Source organism: Scardinius erythrophthalmus (assembly GCF_964197995.2).
Source record: "Scardinius erythrophthalmus genome assembly, chromosome: 17".
Taxonomy (NCBI): domain Eukaryota; kingdom Metazoa; phylum Chordata; class Actinopteri; order Cypriniformes; family Leuciscidae; genus Scardinius; species Scardinius erythrophthalmus.
This window is the reverse complement of record NC_138237.1, coordinates 6,310,247-6,334,348: the sequence shown is the minus strand read 5'-3', so window position 1 is coordinate 6,334,348 and position 24,102 is coordinate 6,310,247. Positions and strand designations below refer to the sequence as shown.

Genomic DNA, 24,102 nt, shown 5'->3' with positions numbered 1-24,102 from the left:
TAAAATCATCTAGAGTTTCCACTAGCCTGGAAATCCAGTCCTAAATCTGAAAGATTAATGGTCTGGCATCGACTAATGAAGATCGGCCAGCTCGAGGGGCGGCACCAAGCATGCATTTGAAAACCTCACTGCACGCAATTGGATAAGACTACGACCAACCACAACAAGCCCCATACGCTTAACTACCAGCGAGCTAACTGGTAGATTAGACTCTTGCCGTATCCGGTCGGCAAAGGAACGATTCTTGCAAAGGAGCGTTTCGAGCGGCGTCTTCTGTTCCTGTTTTAGAGAAAAAGCCAAGTCTAAGGCCCTGTCCCAAATGGCGCACTTCATGCGGACTTTCGGTCTCGTGGACTTGAATTGCGCGTGCTCGCTGAGTCTACGAGTCCGTAGACTGTCCCATTCAGCATTTTACCGCTCTGAAGTGTGCCCAGCAGCGCCCCCTTTGTACCCTTGAAGCGGTCTTCCGCGAAGCCCGCATAGATGCAGGCTTCACGCACTTTAACTACCCAGGAATCCTTGCGAAAGGCCAATCAGACAACAGATGGGAGGAGATTTTACTAACGGATAATTGTTGACATGGCTGAGAAGAAAATATTACGGTTTTTATGACCTAAATGCACATTTTACCAGTTGTTACAGTTTATACAAACATTATGGTCATTGACCAGTGGTTGATGTCTCAAACATAATAATAGTGCGTTTAATAATACGATCGCATTATGATTCATTAAATAAATAGATCCGAATGTCAGGGCTTTATTGAGTCATATGTAAACTTAGTATTAAATATTGAAACCTGTAAATTGAAAAAAATTATGTTTAAATTATGTTTTAAAATTGTAATCTTAGTTCAAATGGAACATTATGTAGCCTATTATTACAACTGTATACATCATTTAAATAAGCATGATATATCTATTTTTTAATGCCCAGGTGATATGCACAACATCAAAATATAGAACTGTAAAATTAGGATGTGTTGACATGCAGATAAGACGTCGGAGCGCAAAAATGTGATTTCTCCTGTCCAACAACAACCAGACCGTTATTTCCGGCGTGCCGATCGAGTCTGTCCCAAAAATACCTCTCAATGCGCCCTCGTGGACTCGCGCCAAGGGCCCTAGGTCTGCACTACATGACGTCACCAAAGTGTGGACTCTGAGGAAGTCCACAAGTCCGGAGTGTGCCATTTGGGACAGGGCCTAACTCGTTCATTGTAGCGGCCAAAGCCGTTTCACACAACTGGTGTTCATCCATAGCCATCTTGCAATGTTTACTAATGACTTCGACGTCACAGCGCTGTCGTCATCTTTAGCTCCGCCTATATCAGATAACCCGATGTGATTGGTGCAGATCAGATACAAGGGCATATTTAATGAGCATCATTACTCGACGCCAGAGTAACTCGCTGAGCAAATTCAACTTGTGCTCTCGTGAGAACTCTGGATTACCAGGGAAGGTTTTCACACTGATTGGTCATTTAAGACCTCTCCTTACAGAAATGTGCAAAACTAGATTTTTTTGAAAAATGTATGCATGTAAAATCAACATAACACTTGTCTGATTTTAAATGTCATAATATAACATGCATTAGTATTGATGGTTCATAAGCAGGCATATATGCTGACAGGTGTTTTTAAATTCCAACAAATGATCTCCATATGTGCTCTGTGTTATTGTTCTGTGGAGAAAACTGAGCAGAGAGATTGAAAGACAAAAGAAAACAAATGAAGTGAAGAGAGAGGAATGTAATAAGATCCAGGAAAGTCAACATGTGAAGATCACAGGAAACACTAAACGGCCCCAAGCAAAGACAGAACACAAACTGCAGCGCTCGGCTTATACCGGCTCTTCAGATTCATCCGTTTCATTTCTTTCATTCTGATCCGAGAGAGAAAAGCTTATGACATGAGAGGAGGAAACTTATCGTATCTTTAGAACAGAGATTTAACAAGACACAGCGCTTAGAGGAAAATCACTGGAAGACACTTTTCAACAAATAAAATAAAATTAGGGCTGCACAATATATCGAAATTATCAAAATATCATAAATGTATATATCGTGATATGCATATCACAATGGCTTGCAATAACAGGTCATGAACAAAAGACGAAGAGAAAATCACTCGCTGCTCTTGGCTGAATAACTTTTGTAGCTTTAATAAGAATCAGGATATATTTCATTCATACAGTGTTTTATTTTTACATTTGATTATTCAGTTTCTGTTGTTAAATAACCCTAATGTATGATAACCTGAACCCCTAAACCCCGTAGTTTACACTGATGTTAAAATAACACTTCTTATACTACAGTAAAACACTGTTCACTTTCAGAAGTTGTAGGGATGTTTTCTTGTCACAAAAAGAATGTGAAACACGTGTGTAGGTTATATCATTTCAAATATAATTTAAGTTCATTTTATAGCATTATCGTATCGCATATCGAATATCGCATTATTTAATGAGTTATCGCATAGCGCATTTTTCTTCAATATCGTGCAGCCCTAAATAAAATAAAAGTACATTTCGCTTTACATTGCATTCATTATATATTTAAATAACGTATATATATTTAATAGGGCTGTCAATCGATTAAAATTTTTAATCGCGATTAATCGCGTGATTGTCATGAGTTAACTCGCGATTAATCGCATTTAATCGCACATTTTTTATTTGTTCTAAATATACCTTAAATTTATACTTTTCAAGTTTGTAATACTCTAATCAACGTGGGCATTGATAAATATAGATGATTTATGCAAATGTATGTTTATTATTAAAACCATAGTCAATATAGCATGAAGACGAGACATGTTTCAAAGGTCACAGATGTTTTTCAAAGAACTTGTTCATGTCTATTAGACACATGTAGAAAGAACAAAGAAATACCAGGTTCTCATTACTTCTCTTTCTTTGCACTGAGCAATTTACTAACACAAAAATGTTTAGATTTTTGCATGACAGGGCAGCTCTTCTGAAAATGCTAAATGTACATTTAGCATTTATTATTACATTGTAGTTTGTCTCTCTCTGTGCCCATTTTGATGAAGCTAAATTATCAATACATTCTCAATAAAACGTAGCCTATATTTTACTGTTTCTGTTGTCAAACAACGGAATGAATTTGAAATGGTGACTGAAACGTGACCAAATAAACATAACCAGCTCTCCCTTCCAAGACGTTAATCTGCACAAAAATTCTGATAATCGAGCCGTCGTCTGGTGAAATCAAATACACATAAGCTAAAGACAATATCCGTGCTCTGATTTCGGCTATATTTGTAAAATTAGAGAAGCAACATAATGTCTGTGTTTAACTGAATTAAAGCGCTGCTCCTCCGCGTGAGACGCAGAGAGAGAGAGAGAGAGAGAGAGAGAGAGAGAGAGAGAGAGAGAGAGAGAGAGAGCGAGAGCGAGAGAGAGAGAGAGAGAGAGGCGCGCGCGCGTGCTGGGAGAGCAGTATTCTCAGAAACTAAATAAGGTTTGGGCGCTTTGTTGAAGGGAAAAAATCGCTAAAGGGGTCTGCAATGTCGCTAAGTTGGCAACACTGTGTATCTCCATTTCTCCAACTAGGGGTTGGGCCACGGGTCAAACAGAAAATACGCGCTGCGTTAATCGAGCGTTAAAAAAATTAGTGCCGTTAATATGATTTTGCGTTAACGCGTTATTAACGCGCTAAATTTGACAGCCCTAATATTTAAATATGAGTGTTGCATCAAATACAACCCAATGTTTATGGTCTCTGGCCATTGTTTATTTCTAAAGATATATATATATATATATATATATATATATATATATATATATAGTATTCGCAGTTGTAGCAATACTAAGTGTGCAAAATTATTTATTTTACAGTCCGAAAATCACAAGTATTCATACACTTCCATTCCAAATTTCAATTAATTCCTGTTGAGAAAGCAGTCTATTAATTTCAATTGATTTTATCTTAATAAAATTGAGAAAGAGTAGTAAATGAACATTGACAACATGACATTGGTTGACATGGTGGAAGCATCAGACAAAAATAAGAAACCTGGACCAAAGTTTTAAGATCACTTCAAGTGACTACTTGAAAACTACAGAATGTGACTTTTTTTTAGTTGTTGTGGCTTTAGACATCAGATGATTTAATGTGCTTCAGATATCAAAAGGAAAAACAGAAACCCAACTGAAATCAAACCGACAGGGACCCGTGACTGACCCTGCAGGACGGCAACACCAGTGACGGATGCATTGGAAATCAACACAGTAAAATAACAAGCATTGATCAACAGCACAAGAGTTTTCACAGCTTCAGGGAGGAAACTAGCACACGTGCGCCAAACAAGTTCTACCAACGACCCTCACTGTACGGAAATGCTAAAAGGAGGTCACACACACACAAAGACCCTGTTGTGTGTGTGAGGGGAGAATTACACACACAGTAAACAATCAACAAAAGCTCGACGTATGTGTGTGTCTGAGTGTGAGCGCATGACATGGCCTCTCACACACTGAACTTTCCCAGAAAAATTAATTCACATGCCAGACCTGATTAGTCGAGCCCTGATTCGGGTTTTGCCCTGAATATGAAACGAGGAGCAGTGAATAACGAAATAAATTATAACAAATAATAAAAAAATAATTGATGTGTATGTATATATACACGTGTGTGTGTATACATATATACACATATATACACACACACACACACACACACACGTCCCGAACAGTCACGGTACGGACATCACAGTACGGTGCATAAAGTTTTAGGCATTGTATGTAGGTTCAATTGGCATTTATTTGTATAGCGCTTTTCACAATACACATCGTTTCAAAGCAGCTTTACAGAAAATGCAGTCAGATGATGAACACAGTCAGTCACAGGCCATTCACACTCCAATCCAGAAGGGGGTGCGTGCGGTAATGCAACACTGTTTGCTGACCACCACAACAGGAAAAAGAGCAGAAGAAGAAAAAGGCGATCTACACACCAACCCGAAACCAGAGTTCAGACGGCACGCAAGAGCTAGCTGGTAGCCGATACGCTGAGTGTCCATTCATTTTTGTGGCGCGCTCCACAAACTTCTTTATTTAACAAAAGCATCATTTTTTTGTGAGTGTACACATATAAAAACAGACCTGTGCAAAAGTCTTAGGCACGTTAGTATTTTAACCCTCCCAAAAATGTTTTTAAGCCAGATATTTCTATCTTTTGCTTTACTGTGTCAGTAGGAAATATCAGCTTACATTTCCAAACATTCTGTTTATATGTGTGTGTATATTAGGCGTGTAACGGCACACAGAAGTAAGACAAACAGACAGGCAGATAAATAGATACATACACACACACACACACACACACTGCATGCGATTGCGCACACATCTCACATGCAGACACATCCCTCTTTTCCTGTATTAATACTCTTGAAGCCTGCAGTTTGTGGAGCACCTGTTTCGTGTCCGCCGCACGCACAGGCTCAGAAATGCAAGCTGGGTTTAAACAGTGGCGTCTTGCCAACTGGGCAACCATGAGGCCGTTCTCAAACATTCAGTGTCTGCCAACTGTGCCCGTCCCCCTCTCTCTCTCTCTCTGCAATGGCACTCACAGAGACGGCACAGTGATCGATGCCACTCGCTGCCGACACACAACACTTTCTGCCAGAATCAGCTTTCCCACTACGCCCGCTGTCAGCTCTCACAATCCCTCTCTTTCTCTGCACCCTCTCATGCTTCTAGGGCCTGTGTGTGTGTGTGTGTGTGTGTGTGTGTGCGCGTGTGTGTTTTGTACTTTAGGTTCTTGTTTTTCCTTTCCAAGAGCATGAGACTTTGTCTTTCACTCTCAACCTGTCCACTCATCACTAAAAACAAAACTTGGCAGATGCATTCATCCAGAGTGACTTATGTTGCATGTAAGGTATGCGTTTGATCAGTTCATGCATCCCTTGAGATGAGAAAAGTTTTAACATTTAACCATGAAACGGGATGTATAATGTGTTTAAGTTCTGTAAGGTGATGCATTTCTGATCAAAACACAGGGCTTGATTCTAGGACTTTAGGACAGGGATTAATATTACATATCAGAATCGTTTGGATCTGGTTTACTCAGAAATGCATCACATGGGTTGTAAAATGGGTTGCATTTTGCATGCAAATGAGTGTTGACGTCTGCTGCTCATTAACAGTCCTGCAAGCACAGTGAATATGTTGCTGGCAGAACTGCGGTGGACCCAGAAATACTGCGGTGAACACAAAGTCTTTGGTTTGGCATGAAATATGATGAATCTTTCATGACATCACGCCCTGTGGAGCAGCAGCATGCAATTAATGCCCACATGCAAAGAAACTACACAGAAAAAGTTAACATAAACAGCAGGAAAAAACAATGATAAATGCAAATAATATAACTCATATTTTGCAATGACAATTCCGACATTTTAAGTGTCTAAATACTTTTTGAGGCCACTGAGAGTATATAAAACGCACTATGAAAGCTGCAGAAAGCTTTAGAATTTCTTTCTAAATAAAACTAGCTGCAGCACGGCTACGGTTCTGACTTAAATAACTTCAGGACAGAAACTGTAGGTAATGGAAACCCAATGCAAAGGACAGAAAATAGCAGCTTCACGTGTAATTACAGCTGTACATCAGTGCAGAAAGAGCAGGGCAGCTCTGACGTGACCACACTGAAGCCTGATGAAGGGTCAGTCCCTGTAAAAGCTTATATTTAGGCAGAGCTACGGAGACCTTTAAAATACACACACTCCACACGAGCTGCAGGAACGAGCGCAAACGACATGTGAAGAAAGTGAGGTGCATTTTAACACACACATACGCACACGCACACACAAGAATATAATGACTACCTCTGCTGTCCCATCAAAAGAAAAACTTGATTTTCAACATCTGCGTGTCTAAACTCTTACAAATAAAGGTTCCAAAAGGGGTTTTACAGATTGATGACATAAGAGAACGTTTTTAAAAGAACATTTTAAGTTGCTAAGATGCCACAAAGGACCTATAAGTCCCAATGATGTCAAAAAAAACCTTTAAGTTCCAAAAGTCATAAAAGAACCTTTAATTTCCTATAATGACAAAGGACATTTTAAGTTCCTATAACGCCATAAGAGAACTTTTATGTTCATATGATGTCATAAAAGAACCTTTAAGTTCCTATGATGTCATAAAAGAACATTTAATTCATACAGTCATAAAATAATCTTTTAGTTCCTATGCCATAAATTAATCTTTAGGTTCCTATGATGTCATAAAGGAATCTTTAAGTTCCCATGATGTCATAAAGGAATCTTTAAGTTTCTATGATGTCATAAAAGAACATTTAATTCATACAGTCATAAAATAATATTTTAGTTCCTATGCCATAAATTTATCTTTAACTTCCTATGATGTCACAAAATAACCTTTAACTTTCTATGATGTCATAAAGGAATCTTTAGGTTCCTATGATGTCATAAAGGAATCTTTAAGTTCCTATGATGTCATAAAAGAACATTTAATTCATACAGTCATAAAATAATCTTTTAGTTCCTATGTCATAAATTTATCTTTAACTTCCTATGATGTCACAAAATAACCTTTAACTTTCTATGATGTCATAAAGGAATCTTTAAGTTCCTATGATGTCATAAAAGAACATTCAAGTTTCTGAGATAAGAGAACTTAAGTTCCTATGTTGTCATTAGAAAACCATTAAAGTTCCTATAATACCATAAAAAAAATTCCTATGATGTCCTAAAAACACTTAAGTATTCTATGATGTTATAAAAGAACCATTAAGTTCCTATAATGCCATTAAAGAAGTTCATATGATGGTATAAAATAATCCTAAAGTTTATTTAAAAAAAAGAAAACCTCTAAAGTTCCCATGATGCTATAAAACATTCCATTACAATTTATTTAGCAGAACATTTAAGTTTTCATGATGGGATAAGAGAACCTTTAAATGATTTTGTTCTCTAATGCAATGACATTCAGACATGTAGTCAGTGTGACTGAAGTGTGCAAATGAATCAGTTTGTTGAGGAAGTACTAATGACTATAGTAGTGTGGAAGATCTTCAGAAGAAGTGAAACAGAGAACACAGAAGAAGAAGGAGAAGAAGGGAGGAACTGATCTTAGATATTCACAGGCTAAAAATATACACAGGCGGTCGAGATCAGAGGCAGAAGTCTGGACTGTGATGTCCTAACGCAGGTGCTGAAAGAGTGTGTGTGTGTGTGTGTGTGTGTGTGTGTGTGTGTAAGTGAGAGAGAGAGAGAAAACGTTTAACCTTGGGAAGGCTGAATTGTTTTCAGTGAGTTACAGTCATCAAGCATGTGTGTGGTCAAGTGTGTACTTCAGCAGCCGTCTTGGGGATCATTAACACTGTGTGTGTGTGTGTGTGTGTGTGTGTGTGTGTGTGTGTGTGTGTGTGTGTGTGTGTGTGTGTGTGTGTGTATGTGTGTGTGTGTGTGTGTGTGTGTGTGTGTGTGTGTGTCCACATAGCCAGGAATCTTCAGTTTCTCTCTGAATAGTGCCCGTATATAAATAAATCTCACACACAGAGGGCGATCAGGTTTGGGGGGGGGGGGGGGGGGGGGTTATATTACGGCCAGTCTTTCTGAACGACACGAGCAGAGTTTCAGTTGAACAGCAATATAACAGACAGACAAAAACTGAAACCAGCATAAAGATTCAGTTTCTGTCAACATTTCAGGATTCAGTCTCTGTGCACTGCTCTCATATCATGAAAAACACATAATCCCACATTCACAACTCCCTCTCCTATCCACACAGATCATTTACGGAAACTGAACTGCCAAAACAACTCATGAAACAAAGTGATTATTTTTTACTATCATGAGAAAATGAATACATGAACCACCCTCATTTACATAACTATTGTTCAGTACTGCTAAATAAATATTTTCACACCTCACAAAACAATGCACATCATGATACGTCATTATTCTACAATGCAAATATTATATATATATAATATTTACATTGTAGAATTATGACGTATCATGATGTGCATTGTTTTGTGAGGTGTGATAATATATATGTATATATATGTATGTGTTTAATTAATAATGAATTAATAAATAATTTGCATTATTTATACTATATTTAATTTATATTTATTATTATTATTAAATTAATATTATAAAATAATATAGATTTTTTATATTATATTTAATTTATATTTTTTATCATAATAATAATAAATACATAAAATATAAAATGTATAATAAAAATATTAAATAATTAATTTACATTATATTATATTATTTTATTTCATTGTTAATTTTAACAACATTATATATGGAAAAACAAATGCCACAAATGTGTGGAATGACCCTTTTTAAACGTAAGAAGACTTAAAATGAACTCGGCCATCATTGCAGACAATGTCAAAGATGTCAGTGAAACACACAGTTGGCAGTGAGTAAAGAGCCTCACGGCGGGTCACACTGGACCAGCTCATACACACAGCGGTTTTATTGTGCGATACATCAGCCTGTTTCCTGTTAATTAAGGTGCCTTTTTCTGCCCGGACGAGTCTTTAAAGCAAGAGTACACCCCCATGACACTCCTCACTGTCACACTCCATGCTCAGTATTGTAACACGGCACCATCTTTAGCATGGCACTGATTTCACGCTCAGATTTAAGGTTCAGTATGAACAAAAAACCCTTCTGGGCTCTTTTGTGAAAACTCCCAGCATCCTCTGGCTCTTCCAGCACCTCCACAGTGTTTGTCTGGGACTTGGCAAGCAAGAGTAAATGCTCATTTTGACAGCCAGACACGGATTCATTTCATTTCGGACTTCTGACTACCCACACTGCAACAAATTCTGGCTGAGAACCGTCCATCTAGATGAGCATGTTTAACTGCAATTTACATACTCGCGTCCCACTAACAATAAGCTACTGTACAAGGATTATTGTTCCTTCTGAAGAACACAACGGCTTTTAAATCACCCTTCATTACAAATCTGAACTCTGGATCGAGTTACACTGAAGTATGTGCCGCAAATCTCTCTCAACTGAGATCCAGAACAAGATCTGGGTGAGAGTACTACAATCCAAACCTTGGTTTTCTTGTTGAGCAGAGGTGTGTAGCTGCTTTACTAAGTGATCAGATGCACCATTTTCACCTGCTGGACCAGAAAACAGCTAAATAAATCCAGCAACCATTCAGGTCACACTAGCATTGTGGCAGTGAGTTTTGCAAGTGAAATACCACTCATATGTTCTTCAAAAAATGTAAAAAAAAAAAAAAAGTAAAAATAAATAAAAAAAATAAAAAAAACAAAAACAAACCTGTTGTTCTTCAATTCCACCCAGAAAAAAAAAAAAAAAATCTGACAAAAAAAATAGCGTATTTCTTATTTATATATATCTCAAATAGCAAACATTGCATAAACACACAGCACTTCATATTTATAACCCAGACTCAACAAACCAATCTGTAGAAATGAGTCGGACAGGGTCAGAAAATGCGTATGGAAGTGTCCGTTCAGCCCAGATACAAGTACGTTTTTGCTACCATATGCATGCATATAATATCCAAATATTATAGGCATGCATATGGTAGCAAAAACTTACTTGTATCCAAATAAAATATCTAAATATTATAGGCCTGCATATGGTAGCAAAAACTTACTTATATCCAAATGAAATATCTAAATATTATAGGCATGCATATGGTAGCAAAAACTTACTTATATCCAAATAAAATATCCAAATATTATAGGCATGCATATGGTAGCAAACACTTACTTGTATCCAAATAAAATATCCAAATATTATAGGCATGCATATGGTAGCAAACACTTTGGGAAACATGAAAAGGATGGAAACATGTACTTCTTGAAAATGGTCAGCAAGCAAGCCTCTTGCCAGCTGTGCAACACCGCAGCTCCCCTTTGGATTAACTGGTTGCTTTTCAAATGAACTGGCACAGATATTATCACAAGGTAGGACTCTGCTATATTGTTACTGTTTGTTGTTCATATATATATGTATTAGCACTTTTCCGATGGGTGAAGAATATGCATGCCTTCAGATGGTATGATATATAATAACGCTGGCTTGGTGTGTTTATATTTGATATTTGTTGCTGCAGCACATATTGATAGGAAATTAATAGGAAAAGATGGTGTTCCATGTAGTCATGTGGGTTAGTAGGGAGAAAGTAATTGGGAATGCCTCCCAAAATGACCAAAAGTCTCTGTCTTTAAAGGGATAGTTCACCTAAAATTGTCTCATCATTTATTCATGCTCAGTACTATGGAAGTCAATGGGGTCCATCAATTGTTTGGTTATCGACATTCTTCAAAATATCTTCTTCTGTGTTTAGAAGAAAAAAAATTAATTCATACAGGTTCGAAACAACTTGATGGTGAGTAAATGATGACAACATTTTCATTTTTTGGTGAACTATCCAAGTCAAAGTCAAGTCAAGTCAAATAGTTTTGGTGAACTATTTAAGTCCAAGTCAAGTCTCGAGTCGCTTGTTTTTTTTTTCTGCAACTTAAGTGCGACTCAAGTCCAAGTCGTACACACAAGTTTCCTTCTCTGCTTAATATGAGGAGAGATAGAGAGACTTGAATTCTCACAAATAACCAAAACAAACTCAAGCATAAAACATGGAATAACAGGCAAAGAACCATGAAGCCAGAAGCAAGATATTAAACACATGAAGAAAAGAAGAATAAACTGCAGGAAAGGTTGGAGAACACAAGCAAGCAGGAGAAAAAATAAATATTATTTGGGATGGACGAGAAGGATTTCCAAATCAACCAAAAGATCGAAGTGAGCAAAAAGAAACATGCAGCTTTAAAACACAAGGGCGTCAACAGGAGGGACCGTCCGAGGGTTTCATGCGGTGATGTTATCACAGCCCCAAACCACACAGAGGAGGAGAGGAGGAGTTTCTGACCTGTCACTCTTCCACGACGCTCGACTAGACCAGAAGATCCGTCCTTCAGAGAGAATTATAAAATCCGCCGGCTAAAGAGAGACACAGAGATGAGGAGAGGGTTATCATGGAGTCTGACTGTATGGATGGATGAATGTTAAACATCACACACAAATGGAAGAAGAGCAGAGGAGAAAACACTTTATTAAAGTGGAACTACACACAGACATCACATTTGAGAACATGCACACTATATAAATGATGCACTGCTACTGATTAAAAGAGCAGACGAACATATAAAAACACACAATACTTCAAATATTAGCACTGATTTATTTTTAAACCAGAATCAAGTTTATTGGTGGCACTGGTCAGACGTTGGAAGCACATCAGGGCTCATTTTCAGTTATAAACCAGATTTCTAAAGGATTAAACAGCTATCCATATCCATCAGTCTGGCAACTGAAACAAAATTAAAAAGCACAAGTATTGGTCATATCAAAATAAACATGCATCAGTGCATCTCTTCCAGAGCAGCCCTTTATGTTTTGACGTTTTTGACTTGGAGTTAAAAATTAAACCTTTAAAAGGATGTGGCACTGAGGGCAATGGTTTTAATAGCCTGTTTTTCAGACTTAATGACATCTTTACACTCACAGTCATGAAACACTCACACGGACATTAAAATGTGTGCCTTGGTTTGGACTGCAGAGAAATCTGCATGTATTCACACACTTATGATTTATTCACACACAACAGCAGTGGAAATAATAATTTGTACAATCTTAAGCAAAGGTATCATACGCATTTAAAAAGGAGTAGTTTCCGACACATGCTGTAAGAGGTCGACCAATCACACAGAGCAGAGTAGACCAATCACAACAGACTGGGCCATCTGACCAATCAGAGCAGAGTAGACCAATCACAACAGACTGGGCCATCTGACCAATCAGAGCAGAGTAGACCAATCACAACAGACTGGGCCATCTGACCAATCAGAGCAGAGTAGACCAATCACAACAGACTGGGCCATCTGACCAATCAGAGCAGAGTAGACCAATCACAACAGACTGGGCCATCTGACCAATCAGAGCAGAGTAGACCAATCACAACAGACTGGGCCATCTGACCAATCAGAGCAGAGTAGACCAATCACAACAGACTGGGCCATCTGACCAATCAGAGCAGAGTAGACCAATCACAACAAACTGGGCCATCTGACCAATCACAACAGAGCAAAGTTTCATGTTGTGTCGAGCCTTTTTAGTGTTTTAAAAATAGCAATTTTTGATGCTATCATAGTCATGCCCCTAGCACTCCCATTCACAAGGCAATTTGACCGAAAACGAAAATACAGTCAAACTTAAAAGTGGCGTTTCCATTCTAATTATGCTTTTAAACGAAAGTTTGCCTCGGGTAGATTAACAAAAAGACCCTAGGTTGTATTTTGGTGAGAGTTATCCTTTAAGTGTTTGAGAATAACACTATTATTCTCAAACTATTTCGTCATTTATTTCCAACTGTATCTGAGCTCAGTTTACCCTTCCATGCACATTTAATAACCAGGAAAACCACCACATGCACATTTAAGCGTCAAAAACAAAGCAACACAAACTGAAAATGAACATGTAGCTGCAGTGTTTTTGATTAGTTACGGTTCTGGTTAATATCAGTGAGATCATTAACCTTTGCAAAGGAAACAATCAGCAACACAATTTTAATGTAGGTCAGAGAGAAAGCGCTCAAGCATGTGTGTGTTAACCGGGACCGAGTCGAGGGGTGAACAAACCAGCCACACACAATCACAGCAAGTCATGCGGACGTAATGCCAGCGCACACAAACACAGGTCCCAGCACAGGGCAGGAACACAATGTCCCAATTACGGATTATGTTGCATGCTAATGTCTTCCTGATGTCAGTCTCAATTTGATTCAGTGCTTCATTTGACTGATGACTCCTCGCAGACGTCTGAGGATTCACACACATATATCTGCATTAACTTCAGACGGTTCAGTGGATTAGTAGAGGAACACAACTAACGGAAAAACTTGTTTTTGAAAAGATGGGTTTGATATGAGCTATGATATTTAGATGTAATAACCTCAAACCTCATTAGTCACTTGTTGCAGTTTAATGCAATGCAACAAAATGTATCAAATCACAATTTGAAATAGCATAATAAAAAACATTCTCCAAGAATGTGCCATGTAGTCCTGACAAATTCATTTTAGTTTTTTTTTTTTTTCAGGCAATTCAGTTTTCAGGCAAATAACTGATTCACTTAAAAACATAACTTTTTGTAGCAAATGAATCTTTAGTTAAAGATTGCTGTTTATCCCTATATCAATTCAGTTATGTAAATAAGTGAGGCGTGCCGGATGTTGGTGAAACATTTTGTGCGTGACATCTGAAGTGGCGTGTGAGTTTCCTCTCGTTGTAAAGGGATGCGACCTTTTATAGATTATATAATATAATATATATATATATTGCATTAGCATATATATATATATATATATATATATATATATATATATATATATATATATATATATATATATATATATATATATATATATATATATATATATATATATATTTTTTTTTTTTTTTTTTAAATATTAAAAAAATAAAATAATAATTTTTTTATAAAATATATAACAAAAAAAATATTATATATAAAATAAAATAAATAAAAATATGTTTACAAAAAAGTTAACTTAAGACAAGATATTTACAAATATAAACGGCATAGATGTTCAAATTTGCCACTTATGTAACTTAATGTTGTTAGCTATATTAGCTTGTAGCAAAAACTAGGAAACTAGTTTTCTAAACTGTAATTTAATCAGTTATGAGAAACTTGTAGCAGATACAGTTGCAAACAAGCTTCCCAATACACACACACACACACACTAATACAAACTGATGTTCTCAATATCTAGTTGACATTCAGAGCATCATTGATCTTTTGTCACACACACACACACACACACACACACACACACACACACACACACACACACACACACACACACACACACACACACACACACACACACAAGCTGTGGCAGGTGTCTGGATCTCTTGTCAGATCACTGACAGCGGACTAAAATTGATGAGCTACGAGTCAAAGGTCGCGTCCCTTTACAGCGAGAGGAAACCGTCACACGACTCTTCTGACATCACACACAAAACGTGTCATTAACATCCGGCGATCGAGCCGTCGGTCACACTCTGACACACACCACGCGGAAGTGAAGATGTCACGGGTCGCCCTCTTCATAATGGAGGATTTCTATTATCGAACACAGAGACGACGACTCGATTGTTGGCGTTGAGATCGGAGAACAAACAGGTTTGATTGATGAGACGAAGACTGTGGCACTACAACACAAGAGGATGAGATTGTTATATTTCAATGTGATCACTCAAGCAAAGCTCTCAGAGGAGACGGGATATGAGTTATTAATCAACTTCAGTTCTCATACATTTCAGAACGGGCATGAGAAAAGTCTGTGTAGTTCGATCATCATATACTCATCTTGGTTTCAAACACACCTGACTTACTTTTTTATTTTTTTATTGCTGAAAACATTCCCACTATATTTATTACTATATTATCCCAATAATAATCTCAAATTTCATACTTTAAAGGCACAGTGTGCGAGTTTCACCACTAGAGGTCGCTTATTCAAAACAAAAAAGGTGTAGCTTGATGACGCCGTGAACGAGTGTGGGATTCTGGGAGTTTAATTTTACTGTGGTTTGAATCAGTCGAAGAGCCCGGGACATTTTACCTTGCTGTGGTTATTACGCTGACGCTCCTTTCGTTTCGTTGCTTATGTTTATTTTACGAATAAAGTCACGTTTAATATCCACCTCCTTCCTCCCTAAACTTAAACTTTGTTACGGTTTCGTTTGATCACTTAAATTCATTGCATTTTATTTCATTCTAATGAAATGGCTGCGAGTGCCGAGTTACTACTCACACTGCTTACTGTTACTACAAACAAATAAAGCTCTTTCTGATTTTGCTGGTGACTAAATATTGTTGTCTCTGAGGTACAAACATGTTACTCGCGGTAAATCAAGAAAACAAGAGATTCTAATCAACAATAAGACTAGCCGTGTTGAGCTGTATAAGAATGATTCCTTTTCTGTGGATAAAGGTCTCCAAACAGTCGCTCACCTGCCTAATAAAACATATTTAAACGTCTTTGGTGTCTGCATGGTTTCTACAGAAGTAAAACTGGAAATCGGAGATAACGTGGACATGATGTCAATGACACGGGCCGTTACACTGGATAAAACAGCTGATCTATCTGGATCTGGAAACATTGTAGGAAACATTTGGAATAATATAAGTCCACAAAACAACAAAATACATAACAGTATTCTACTGGTTTTTGTCTTTTTTAATCCAAAAATCGTACATATTGTGCCGTTAAGACTGTCATAAATATTAGAATTGTAATTTAAACTATTAAATTATTAAATACTTTATATTTACAGTGAAATATTACAATATTATATTTTAATATTTATATTTATTTCTTTATTAATAATATTAATAATAATAATAATAATAGTTATTTTAATATTTTTCCACTTTTCTCCACATTTTTTTATTTTATTTTATTTAATTAAGACAAATTCTATGTGTGTGTGTATATATATATATATATATATATATATATATATATATATATATATATGAAGAGTATATATATATATAGAGTTCAGATGCAAAAGCCTCTAAGTGCCATCTGAAATTTTCTTCTAAAATTATCATTTTTAACTTAAATGACAATTAATAGGTCATTTTCATTGCCATTAAAGTGAAATAACTGAACATAAACATACAAGCTTGTTAAAAATGATAATTTTAGAAGAAAATTTCAGATGGCACTTAGAGGCTTTTGTATCTGAAGTCTTCATATACGCTGGCCATTTTTAACGGTGCTATACAAATAAAAGTATGTTAAATCAAATAATAATAATAATGAATTATTAATGCTATTATTTTATAGTCATATTGATATAATCACAAACATTTTTGCCAAATTGTGCAGCCGTACAAAAAAGCAGAGCAAACCTGTAATTATTTTTAAATTTTAATAAAAAAATATTAGAAAGAAAATGCTATTAGATATTTTACCCAAAATCATGCAGTCCTAGTGGAGGTTTAAAACAACATTTAAAATTTCAGTCTGGTTCTCACAAAGTGACATATAAACTACTTTGCGTAAATTTTTTTAAGTTAAAAATCAGCCAAAGTCTTATTTCCATTGTATGAAAAAGAGAAGCATGAACAATCTGTCTAAAATCTCCTTTTGTGTTCCTCAGAGGAGGAAGTTATTCTGACGTTTATTAGGACGTTTATCATCCTCCTCTCGATTAACTCCAGATTTCCTAAAGACATCAGGCAACAATTAATATCTGTAAATGATTGACTCTCACATGGTCTTTTGCAGCTGCTTCCCGTTTGTTTGGACTGAATCCGAGTTGTTACGACAGCCTGGAGGTGACGGGTCACAGGATCTTGACCTTTGAACTAAATCAGCTCCAGGTCATGTGATCTCAAACTGTTCATATGCTGATCAGTTTAGCTGGAGTGTGTGACGTCTATCTGACAAATGCTATAATGATACGGTGGACCTTGATTCTTTTATATATCTTAATTTTTTAATAATAATATATTTTTTGATGGCACGATGCAATTTAATTTCTATTAATTTGTGAAATTTTCATTAATTTAATTTTGTATTAATTTATTATGGTTCATTTTTAATAATAATCACATTTTTTGACATGGCACAATGCAGTTGAATTTTTATTCATTTGTGAATTTTCCTTAATTTATTACTGATTCATTTTTTAATAATAATCTAATTTTTTGAGATGGCACAATGCAATTTAATTTATAATAGATAATTAGGGAAAATTTCATTAATTAAATTTCATTTTTAATTTAATTTCAAATGTATTATTGGTTCTTTAAAAAAAAATACTAAGTGGCCTATATATATATATTTTTTATATTTAATATTTATATATATATATATATATATATATATATATATTACATTTTTTTAATAAAATATTAAATATATAAAAAAATATTATAAATTAAATTGCATTGTGCCATCTCAAAAAAAAAAAAAAAAATTATATATATATATATATATATATATATATATATATATATATATATATATATATATATATATATATATATATATATATATAATTTTTTTTTTGTTTTTGAGATGGCACAATGCAATTTATTTACAATTAAAGACCATTTTTGTCTCATATAATGTTTCACAAAAAACACCCTTTTGAAAAGGAGCTTTCATTGTTGCGGTTTCAGAGAATGCTTACTTATAAGTCAATTATTTTCTGTATTTAACAATCATGTCAAATCCAGGCAGTGTGTGCTGGGTTCATAAGCAGATAAACCCTTTTTAATAATAAACTAAACCAGACTTAAACATGTATTATTTTCAAAAGCAGAAGTTGGGCAGAATTACCACACAACACTTTTCCATAAATCATCATACAGTGACCAGAGGCTGTTGAGCTCCAGAAAAGCACAAACCAATCACTTCAGAAGACTTTGCACATAGTTAACTCCAATTTTAAGGTACATTTATCATCCTTTCCTGTCATTTAGGATCTTAACAGCCCATGGTCACTGTGTTTGTTCAGCTTTTGTGCTCTACTGAAGAAAGAAAATCATCCAGGTTTGAAATAACATTGAAATCACATGCAATAACTGTACTGTCTAAACAAGTCTTACGAAGAGTAAAAGAGAACAAAATCAAGTAGTCGTCACTACAGTCCTCCAAAAAAAATCTCTGTCAATATTAACTCAAGACACAAGACAGAGAGAACGAGAGAGAGAGAGAATGAGAGAAAGACAGACATGAATCTCAAGTAGTCTTGAGTAGAGGGAGTCTTTGTTCTGGACCCAATGACAGCGAGCATCCCTCATTCTCATACTCCGTGTTTTCTTTACGTCTTTTTGGCAGCGCATTTATCATTCCTCCACACAAACAATTGTGCTACAAAACTCACGAGCTCAGGCGATACAAAGGACGGCTAAACCGGGGGCCTCCGATCAGCCGCCCGCGCTGGTTGCTAGGTTACCTATGATCTTTTTCAGAAACTCGTCAACAAGCCTGTCACTTCCATAAGTCTTCAGGAGGATTTCACTTCTGCAGCTGTTGTTGATTCAAAAAGACATGATGGACTAAAGGCTTGTCAACGTAAAACTGCGTTCAAATAATAATATCCATGACCACATTCACAATATAGACAGACACTTAATAAAAATGAAGTTCTCCCATTTCTATTTGCCGTATCCACAAGATCTCTTACGTAAACTGAAACGGCATCTAAAAAGGAGCAAGGCTCTGATTCATGATTGCTGACACCATTAGAAAATAATGGCTACGAACAAATTGCTTATTCACTAGAAAATCAGGGAAACTGCATTAAATTATGTGACTGTTTCAGCGGTCTGTCCAAATTTCCAAGAGTCGCTGCAACACTTTCCACGGGATGGAAACGGTAACGTTAGCTGACATCCGTCGATCACTAACGGAGACGTCAGCGGTGACTGACAGCTTAATCAGCCATCTGGATTTTCCAATCCATCACTTTCATAAGAGGTACAAGAACCAGCAAGTAAGAGGCACTTCACATTATTTTTACATGGATATTAAATATTCATTACTTTCCCTGACTATATAAATAAGTCAAAGTTTTCCAATGCCTTTACATTCAAATAAATTAGGAAGTAAACCGCAGGACAGAATCATTAAGAATCAGTATATTAATCATAATATACACTACCGGTCAAAACTTTAGATCGGTAAGATTTTTAATGTTTTTAAAATAAGTCTCTTCTGCTCACCAAGGCTGCATTTATTTGATTAAAATACAAAAAATGCAGTAAAAATGGTGAAAAATTATTACAATTTAAAATAACTATTTTCTATGTGAATATATATTAAAATGTAATTTATTCCTGTGATCAAAGCTGAATTTTCAGCATCATTACTCCAGTCTTCAGTGTCACATGATCCTTCAGAAATCATTCTGATATGATGATTTGCTGCTCAAGAAACATTTATGATTATTATCAATGTTGAAAACAGTTTTTTACATTTTTATTTCATGATGCTATGATGAAGAAAGTTCAAAAGAACAGCATTTATCTGCAATCTAAAGCTTTTGTAACATTAAACACTACCGTTCAAAAGTTTGGGGTCAGTAAGAATTTTATTTTTATTTTTGGGGGAAATAAATAAAATAAATCAATACTTTTATTCATCGAGGATGAGTTAAACTGATCAAAAGTGACAGTAAAGACATTTATAAATGTTAGAAAATATTCTATTTTTAAATAAATGCTGTTCTTTTGAACTTTCTATTCATCAAAGAATTTTGAACAAAAAAAAATTGTACACAAATGTTTTCAATATTGATAATAATAATGAATGTTTCTTGAGCATCAAATCATCATATCAGAATGATGAAGGATCATGTGACACTGAAGACTGGAGTAATGATGCTGAAAATTCAACTTTGATCACAGGAATAAATTACATTTTAAAATATATTAAAATAGAAAACAGTCATTTTAAATTGTCATAATATTTCACAATATTACTGTTTTTATCAAATAAATGCAGCCTTGGTGAGCAGAAGAGACTTCTTTTAAAAACATAAAAAAATCTTACCGATCTAAATTAAATTAAATATATATATATATATATTTGCTAAGTCAGTTATTTCTAATCACACATCCCTTCTTGACCCCTCTTAACCTGCATTATTGTGTTCCTGTGTGAGGTAACAAACCAAACATATACTTGTGTCCCTTTATGAATTGTGTTCTGCAATACTTGCATAAAGTACATTTACAGTAAAGAGCACAATCAAAAAACATCAGCATTTGTGAGTCAAATTCTTTCAAATCACCCTCAGCTGACCAACACCAATGAAGATGGTCCTTATTGTCTGTGAACTGGCAAAGGCAAGCAGGAGAGAAAGAGAAAAAGAGAAATAAAACGAAAACAAAACAGGAATTTGGGTCAAAAAGGAAACCGAGAGAGCAGCCAACAAGCATCCAGCATCAGAAAACTCGACTCAGCCGAGATGGAATGCAAATCAGCTTCCATGCAAATGCCAAACGTCTCCAAGGGGCCCTCGGAGAAAAGACCCTTTATGTGCCAGTGTTTTCCATGCGTTCGCCTGAAGACGTAAGCGCATCCCTGCTAACCTGATGATAGGGATTGAGATCATACAGGAGAACAAGCAGGACAACAGAGGAAGCATTCAACAAATCTGCAGAAGCAAACAACTACTCACTTGAACGCCATGGCATCGAGCGGCGAATACTGATTCATTAAAGAGTCTTTCTGAGGTTCACGTCTCAGGCTGAAGATGGAGAGAGAGCTCTTCACGGATCTGTGGAGAGGACACAAGGACTTTCAGATTAGGAGGGGGAGATATTTCAACTTGCACATACAAAGGCTCAGAATACAATACTAACGAACAGTATGTACTTTACACTGCCTGAAGCCGTATGCAACAGTGGCGTGTCACATGACCTCGTTATGTTTAATTTAATGAGTGGTGTCACAAAAAATAGAGTTATGTAGATATTTAAATATAATTTTGTGTATCGAATTTTTTGGCAGGCTAATCAAATAATGAGTTTAGAAAGAAATGATACAAGAGATGGTAATATTATTACTTCTGGTACAATAGTCACACTTTTGAAGGTCAAATTATACTTGTTCTAGCACTATTAGAATGACTATTAGTAGAAAAATGACTAAAAATTAGTTCTGCTTTGCGAACACATTTGGCTGATTCATTGAAAAGAATCGGCTCCCAAAAGAGCGATAAGAAACAGCTTGCAATTACAGAGTGATTCAATCCGACGCTACAATCGACTCCCAAGTACAGAGCGATTCAATCCGACACCCAATTACAGAGCGATTCAATCCGACTCCCAATTACAGAGCGATTCAATCCGACTCCCAATTACAGAGCGATTCAATCCGACTCCCAATTACAGAGAGGTTTAATCCGACTCCCAATTACAGAGCGGTTCAATCCGACTCCCAATTACAGAGCGATTAAATCCGACTCCCAATTACAGAGCGATTCAATCCGACTCCCAATTACAGAGCGATTCAATCCGACTCCCAAGTACGGAGTGATTCAGTCCGAATCCTAAGAGAGATTCAATCCAAATCCAAAGATTTCATGAATCACGCATTAGTAATTCTGATTCAAAACATTTGGCTGATTCATTGAAAAGAATCGACTCTCAAAAGAGCGATAAGAAACAGCTCTCAATTACAGAGCGATTCAATCCAACTCCCAAGTACAGAGCAATTCAATCAAACTCCCAAGTTCGGAGCGATTCAATCCGACTCCCAAGTACAGAGCGATTCAATCCGAATCCTAAGAGAGATTCAATCCAAATCCAAAGAGTTCATGAATCAGGCATCAGTAATTCTGATTCAAAACAGTTGGCTGATGATGACCATGTGACCCAAGACTAGATTACTGAAATCTTGTCAGGTGTCAAACACAAACCTGCAACTTAACCAATACAATAGCGTTTGTACTAAAAAGCAAGCAACACTACTGAGAAATCCAATTAAACAAATAGCTTTGAAGGCCAACAATGACAAATACCAAGTTATTACAATTTTTATAGTAACAATTAATATATTATGGTGGATACCATGACTGATTACCATGGTAACTTTTTAACTCCACACACACACACACACACACACACACAGCTGTTCTCGGGGCGAGCGACACAAGGCTGATGAACACTCCGCCTGCCTCACTCTCAGTTAGCCTCATCTAAAGAGAGAGGGGTTTCCGCCGGCTTGGAGGGGGATTCCATCGCCATGGCGACAGCAGAACCCCAGAGAATGAATAGAACAGTTCTGGAATCCAGCGAGATTCAGGAGAGAGAACATGAGAGTCAGATCTTACTAACTACAGAAACATTAGATTCTATCACCTGCACAAAGGTATGAGCGTTTTCATCAGCGAAAAATAGATTAATAGAGACCCGGAAACCGAAGAGAAAAACTGTGCTAAATAAATCAGTGGTGCTAAAAATAGAGCAATACATGCAGGTAGTTTATATACAATATATTTCCTTCAGCTCTAGTCGAACTTAACATCTGAACAGATCAGAGCGCAACAGGGTGATTTTACAAAACAGATTAAAACTGCAGCACACCGTCAGCTTCATAAATTATTCAGTATGTCAACAGATGCAACATCAAGCCAATGAAGGAAACACTATAGGAACAGGAAGAAAACTAGAGTATCAAACTATTCACACGTTTGTGACTGGTAAGATGATTGAACACATTTGAAAACAGTTGAGCTGCTACATAATTTTGAGAAAACCGTGATTGTTTTATTCAGGATTCTTTGATAAATAGACAGTAAAAAAAAGAACAGCATTTATTTGAAATAGCAATCATTTAACATAATATAAATGTCTTTACTGTCACTTTTGATTAATTTAATGCATCCTTGCTGAATAACAGTATTGAAGAAGTCTGACTGAAGAAAATATGTGTGGGATTGTATTGTCCAGCAGTCTGATCATTTTACATTATGCATTAAGATGACACAAATTATAAGAGAGGAACAAAGCAATTAGTCAAGGAGCCAACAGTATACGTATACAATGCCGGGTTTAATACCAGACAAACATAAATAGTCACTTTAAAATCACTTAAAATCTTTTTAATATGTTTCATTGGTCTTCGGTCGTTGTAAAGTGCTTTATAAACAAAGTTTGATTTGATTTGATTTGATTCATTGGTTATTAAATGGCTCTTGGCAGCTCTAGAAGACGTATTTAAGATGCGGGTCTCTCTCTCGACTCCCGAACGCCTCGAGGCTCGCGTCTGAGACATCACTGAAGTCCTCTGGGAGACAAGCGTATGGCAGTCGTCTAGCCCACTTCTCCTCATTAGGGTTCATGAAACCCACAACAGAACCGCACAAAGACACTAACGGTGATTGCAAGGCTGACACTGTAAATCACAGTTTAGCATATAGGTACAACCATCAGAGTACACAAAGAACGGACCATCAGGGATTAATTGAGATGTTCTGACAATTAC

The 24,102-nt window shown here is 36.2% G+C and overlaps 1 protein-coding gene across 3 annotated transcripts in view; it reads right to left on the bottom strand.

Moving 5' to 3' along the window:
- The window catches only part of sema4d (sema domain, immunoglobulin domain (Ig), transmembrane domain (TM) and short cytoplasmic domain, (semaphorin) 4D), a 61,705-nt gene that overhangs the window by 24,635 nt on the left and 12,968 nt on the right, over positions 1-24,102 (bottom strand). For all 3 annotated transcript variants that reach the window (XM_081391550.1, XM_081391551.1, XM_081391552.1), the window contains exons 2-3: positions 21,293-21,391; positions 11,932-12,002 (exon numbers count right to left, since the gene is read on the bottom strand). The gene's annotated coding sequence lies outside the window, so the exon portion shown is untranslated. The remainder of the gene's footprint in view (positions 1-11,931; positions 12,003-21,292; positions 21,392-24,102) is intronic.